This window comes from Lagenorhynchus albirostris, chromosome 10, assembly GCF_949774975.1.
Source record: "Lagenorhynchus albirostris chromosome 10, mLagAlb1.1, whole genome shotgun sequence".
Taxonomy (NCBI): Eukaryota; Metazoa; Chordata; class Mammalia; order Artiodactyla; family Delphinidae; genus Lagenorhynchus; species Lagenorhynchus albirostris.
Genome location: NC_083104.1, coordinates 90,560,700 through 90,567,434, shown reverse-complemented (window position 1 = coordinate 90,567,434; position 6,735 = coordinate 90,560,700).

Sequence of the window (6,735 nt, the reverse complement as noted above, 5' to 3'; positions counted from 1 at the left end):
TATATATATATATATATATATATATATATATATATATATATATATGGCCTTGTCTTCCCTAATCAGTGCCAGGGAGAAATGGTATTAATAAACTTTCTTTTGTAAGATGAGAAATTTAACACATTTACTACCTTTCTTTCTCCAGCTCTGCCATTTCCTAGTTTTTTTGTTGATATCATCTAGGGTTATTAAAATCAAATTTATTACCATTAATAAATGCTGAAATCATTTATTTTCTATTTAAGGACTTTGGACATTTTCTTTAAGGTTTGTGCCCATATTGACCAAGTTTATTTCGATTTAACTCTGTTTAAGCTGTTCTACTGCTTATGCCAGCTTAATAGAATTACAGTTCCTCCATCCTTAAGTTCATAGCAAGACAAATTTAAGTATATATTCAAGTAATTTTTTAGGAGGTCATAAATAGCTGAGACGTTTTTAAGAAATTGTTTTCAGGAATCCTTGTATAGATGGGAATACTTTTCTGTTTTTCTTGCTTTATATGAAATTCTTGGGTCACAGTCTACCTCAGTGCTCTATTGAATTCTAGAGGTTAGGATTGCAGAAGTCTGAGGTTTGCCTGATAGCTGTTCTTTTGTAGATAATCTGTTTTTCTGTCTTGACACTTAAAGCATCATTTTAAAAAAAATTGAAGTATAGTTAATTTTCAATGTTGTGTTAGTTTCAAGTGTACAGCAAAGTGATTCAGTTATATATATTCGTTTTCAGATTCTTTTCCATTATAAAAGCATTGTTTTTTTTTCTCTGATACTATGAAAATTTTTACCATATCGTATCATGGTGATAATCTGTTATATTAATTTTTCTTGGTACTCTTTGAGTAGTTTTTGATTTGAAGACTTAAAATTTCTTTTCATCTCGGAATTCAATTTTTTCCTGATTATTTCTTTTTGTAATTACATATACATTTATGTATTCATCTCCCGTATCTCATTTTTTATTTACTACATTTAATCTTTTGCCTTTTCTCTGAATATGGGCAGAATTTCTCAAGCTTAATCTAATCCATCTACTTTGATTAGATTTTCAATCATTTCCAATCTGTTACTCACCACCTCCATTGCAACTTTTTATTGGGTCATGATATTTTTGGTATCCAAGTTGTCTTACCTAATCTCAGATTCTCTCCGCTTTATGACTACCTGCTTTGGTTTCATAGCTATGATGTCCATTTTCTTCTTACTGAGTCCACTGAAGAGAAAATCTATGAAAGTTTCTACTGTTTCCACTTTCTACTGTTTCCACTTTCTTTCAGTAGATACCATTTTTGGTAATTACTTAGAAGAGTCTTCTTTTGCAATAGTCTTTTCATATACCTGGTCCTTTTTCCCTGATTGCTCTACCTTGGAGAAATAATGCCTAATTAGTCCAGAATCAGGGGTAAGATAGGTCCTGGTACCTATGGTGTGAATCCCTGGCTGACTCCACAGTCAGAGAAAGGAGAAGGAGAAGGTTGGAATGTACTGTGATTTACTTTACCACCTCAGAGAGAAGGGAGACGGCAAGAGGCAGATGGCATTATAGAAGGGAACTTGGGCTCTTTACAAAATTTTCTTGATTCTACAATGCCCGAACTTGATTAAAATAGAAACCTTTGTCTGTTTTCACTTTTATACATTATCTTCTTTTATCCTCAAAACAGTTGTCTTAGAGTCAGAGGACTATGGCCTTTGGATTCGGAAGATTGTAGTTTAAACACATTCCTTAAAATTATACTAATAATGGAACTTTGGCAAATTAGTTTTCTTAGCCTCATTTCCCTCATCTGGAAAAGGTGATAGTCACGTCCTAGAGTGGTACAGGTAACACAAGATAATTATAGAGGAGTTGTCAGGTGGTGGTAGAAGGCATGGATGAGATGAACCTAGAGTGTGCAGCAAAAAGAACCCTCAACAGTGAAACTCTGAGAACATAGGAAACAAGTCGACAAGAGGAGCCTGAGAAGGAGTAGCCAGAGCAGAGAGTGAAATCAGAGAATCAAAGGGAATTTAGAAATTTAAGATGAAAAGAACTCTCATTAGCATCATGAGGACAAAGAAGTTACCATTGGGTTTGGCAATTGGGTCAGTGTGACCTCAGCCAGGGGCAGTTTCAGTGGCGAGATGCAGATAGAAGGAAGGCTGCAGTGGAATGATGAATGAGCATCAGGAAGACAGGAAAGTGTAGACAGCGAATAGAAAAATGTTTCTCCCTTAGGAGAAAGGGACAAGATAGGGAAAGAGAGAGAGAAGTCAGTAGCCACGTAGATACTCAAGATTGGGGAATTGGATTTGAGGGAATAGAAAAATCTCCCCCCACCCGAAATTTTAGGGACTGAATGTTTGCCAAGTTTAAATGTTTTTCAAGTAAGGACATTAAAAATACCACCGTCTAATCTTATTTCAGAAAAGAAAATATTAACATTGAAAAGTTGAATAAATTTAGCATTATGAGAAAGTCAGTATCTCAGATAGTGAAGTTTTTCTTTTCCTGTCCAAGATTTCCTTTTCCCTCTGGGTTCAGGGTTCTTTCTCTCCTTCTCCTTTACGGATCTGGCCTCACCAATTGTCTTTTTTCTCAAATATTTTTGATCTCTTCTTGATTGACTCTTTTTCATTAACATATAAGCGTACTCCACTCTCCTCTCTTAAAAAAACATAGGTCCTCATTAACTCTTACTGAAATGAAACAGTGGCAGAGGGAATGGGTGGAGTGGCTGGGTAGGAGGGATGCTTTATATGTAGCAGTAATAAAACTTGGTGACTGATTGGATCTTGCAGATGAGAGAAAGGGAGGGATCTAAGATAACTCCCAGGTGACTCTGCTACGTGGTGTCATAGAGGAGCAGGACCGGGAGAATAGAAGATCGTGGGTTCAGTCCAGCGCGCAGGAGGCTGTATAGGTTGGGAGCTCTGATTGCGTGTTTGACTCTTGCTACTCTGTGCTTCTGCCTAGGTCCCCACCTCACCCCATCACCCCGCCTCAGCCATTGTCATTTCATCCTTCATGGTTAAACCTCAGTTTATACAATTATTTAACTCTTGAGAGTTCAAACCCTGCTTGTAGGAGTTTGTGAGCCAACAGAATACATATATTTCCTTTTGGAAGAAAAATAGAAATGGACCACTTGATAGAAATATGAGTACACATGGAACAGGATGTTAAAACGGAACTTTTTAGTTTTCAGTTTTAGCTGTGGCTTAAGACAGTAGAGGCCACATTCCAAAGTAAGACCACAGTGCAGACTTGGAATCACAGGAGAACCAGTTTAAACTGTTCGTGGTTAGCTTATTGGCCACTCCCAGGTGATAAAACAGGTTGGAGAGGCCAAAAAAGAATGATTAGAAGATGATTTTCAGAGAGTTGGTGGTGAATTCGAGTCCCAGATCCTGGCCACCAACAAAGGGGTGTGAGGTACCTGCCCCTCAACTCACATCTAGAGAAAGGGGTTTTATGCAGATCATTTGGAGTGTTTAATGTGTATCCCTGAAGATGGGGAGGTGTAGAGATTCAGGCCTGAGAAATCTACAGGACAAGAGACTGGCTGGCTAGCTCCTCTGATGATGGAGTGAAAGAGATGTAGCTGCACTGTTCCATAGTTTGGTAGAGCACAGAGTGCATGGGTTGTTCCCAAAAGAACAAGGATAGATCGCCACGATGGAGAGTGAGCTAGCTGGGGATCACCTCAGGTCATGTCTGAGAGGACCACCTGGACCCCAGCAGGGTAAACTGAGGAGGGAGCCCTAAGTAACCATCAGCAAAAAAGGATCCGGAGGTCAGAGATACCCAGTGATGGGGCTGGAGTTGAGGTTTCCCACCTCTCTACTTTCAATTATCTTCATCACCATCCCGCCCCGGCTCAAAAGAAAAAGTAAGCTTTTAAAGTATCCATCAGTAAATGAATGGATGAAGAAGTTGTGGTATGTATATGTGTGTGTGTATGTGTGTATACATACATATACATATATATGTATGTATACACACATATACACACACTATATATGCATGTACACACACACACACAATGGAATATTAGCCATAAAAAAGAATGAAATAATGCCATTTGCAGCAACATGGATGGATTTAGGGATTATCATTCTAAGTGAAGTAAGTCAGACAGAGAAAGACAAATATATGATATCACTGATATGTGGAAACTAAAAAATAGTACAAATGAGCTTATTTACAAAACAGAAACGGACTCACAGATATAGAAAATAAACTTATGGTTACCAGAGGAGAAGTGGCGGGGGAAGGGATAAATTAGCAGTATGGGATTAACAGATACATACTACTGTATGTAAAATAGATAAGCAACAAAGATTTATCATATAGCACAGGGAACTATATTCAATATCATGTAATAGCCTACAATGGAAAAGAATCAAAAAAAATATATATATCTGAATCACTTTGCTCTACACCTGAAACTAAAACAATATTGTAAATCAACTATATTTCAATTTTAAAAAAGTAACCTTTAAACACTCACCACGCTCACAGATCACCAGCATTAGATCTAATGATCTAACTAGTCTGTATTAGTCAAGGAAGAATGTTCCTGCTGCCTCTTTTTCCTTCTACCTCATCCCCACTTTTGGATCAGAAAGTGGGAGCAACCTAAATTAGCAATCCGGCTGGAGAGAGAAGAATCTTTGTTCACCTTTCCCAGAACATGTGGGAAAGTGTTCACTAGGCTATACCTAGCTGCAGGAGGGAGCCATTTAACTTTGCATGAAGTTGGAAGAGTTTTACTGCTATATTAAATTAGACACATTAATTACAGAACTGTGATTGATTTTTTGGACTTAGAGTGACTTGAAAAGTCTTCATTATTTGAATGATTGCAAAAGACATGACAACTGTCCTGAATTTCATACAAGGACAAGGGAAAAACCAGCCCCACATGATAAACTTACAGACGCAATGGAAGAAACAGTCATTTTCTGATTATATCCCATGGGTCCTGCTTGTTCATTATAAGGGTCACACGTACAAAACCTGGTATAGTTTTTCAATGATACATAATTGGCAAGAGGATAGAAGGGAAGGGCAGAGATGGTTATTATAGGAATCAAATTTATTCACAGAAATGTCACAAAAACTATTTTTGTTTCTTAAAATGATGCTAGGAGAATTTTAATTAATTAAGATATACATTTGGTAATTTTAAGATAAAGTTTGCAATCTGTTCCACAGCTGGGGAAATGATCTGAGATAGTGCTTTTGTGTTATAAGCACATAAGACATTTTCCCCCTTCTGTTTCCAGAGAATCATAGAAGTAATAAACAGCTAAGATTAATTGTTCACTCTTTGTATTCTGCTGTTGATAAATTAAAAAAAAGTATGCATTCCTGTGAAACAATGAAGCTGATACCCATAAGCCAATAAACTCTAGAATAAACAAGCATGCTAATGGATGTCTCTTTTCAGTTTTGGGGAATTTTAAAAGGGCTTTAAACTATTAGCTTTCATATGATCTTTGCAGCATTTGTAATGTTATTCAATCAAAGTCTTTTACGGGAAAGGAGTGACAAGGAGACAATCTAAATAATGTTTTATTAATGTGTTCCTAGAAGTTGAAAAGACAACTTGAAAAATACATGTGAGCCACACACAGAGTATTTACATTGACAACAAGTGTCGTTTATTCCATAGAAGTGGAATTTTGGATCCAGAAGTAGGATATTAGATTGACCTGCAAAGATGGAAGAAAGGTGATGACTTGGCCTGAGGGTGAGTCAGTCTTCAGTGGCTCTAGAGAAAATCCTGCCATACCCTTAGGATCCTGAGCCCAATTCCGTGCTGTTCTAGTATTTGATGTGCAATTCCCTTAGCACAGTGATTAAGAGCAAAGGTGCTAAATGTGGTGTGACCTGGGACATATCTTCAAATATTGCTTTTTCCCTGTAGTAGGCAAAAACTCTAAGATGTCTCCCAAGATTCCGCCCCCTGGTGTACACCTCTGTAAATCCTTTCCCCTTAAGTGTGGCTGTGTTAAAATGGTCTACTTTTTTTTCATTAAAGATATTTTCAGTTCTAGATCTCTATGTGATTCCTCTTGAAATCTTGTTTTGTACTGCTTTCCTTCTGAGCAGATGGAGTTTTTCTAGTTCTTCCACCCTCCTGATTTTATGTAAGGTGCTTAATTCCAACCTCACGTGGTAGGTAAACTCTACACTTGAAGGTAAATATCCTATTCTCATATTCCTACTAGGTCTTCGATTCCTAATCACTATTATGAGTTTTGAGTTTCTTTTTTGTTTCCGGGAGACTTCCCTTTCTTGCTTTCTGCCCAGCTATGCATTTAAAGTAATTTGTTATACTTACCCAGAGCTTATATATGTTAGCAAAGAAAGGTATGGGATGGGAAGGCAAGGGGTGGGGATGGAGTGCACTTCCTAAATCAGTTCAGCATGCCTTATTGACTAGAAGTCCTTAACTTCATTTTGTGATCTACCCTCCGAATTCCATTTTACTTTTTATTGGAATTATATTGAATCTATAAATTAAGTTGGAGAGTATTTATAATATTGAAACCTCCCACTATGAATCTGGTATATATCCCACCCTTCATTTGAAACTTCTCTTTAATGTCCTACTGAAACTGTGCAATTAAAAATAGGTACTGTGGGGCTTCCCTGGTGGTGCAGTGGTTGAGAGTCCGCCTGCCGATGTAGGGGACAGGGCTTCGTGCCCCGGTCCGGGAGGATCCCACATTCTGCGGAGCAGCT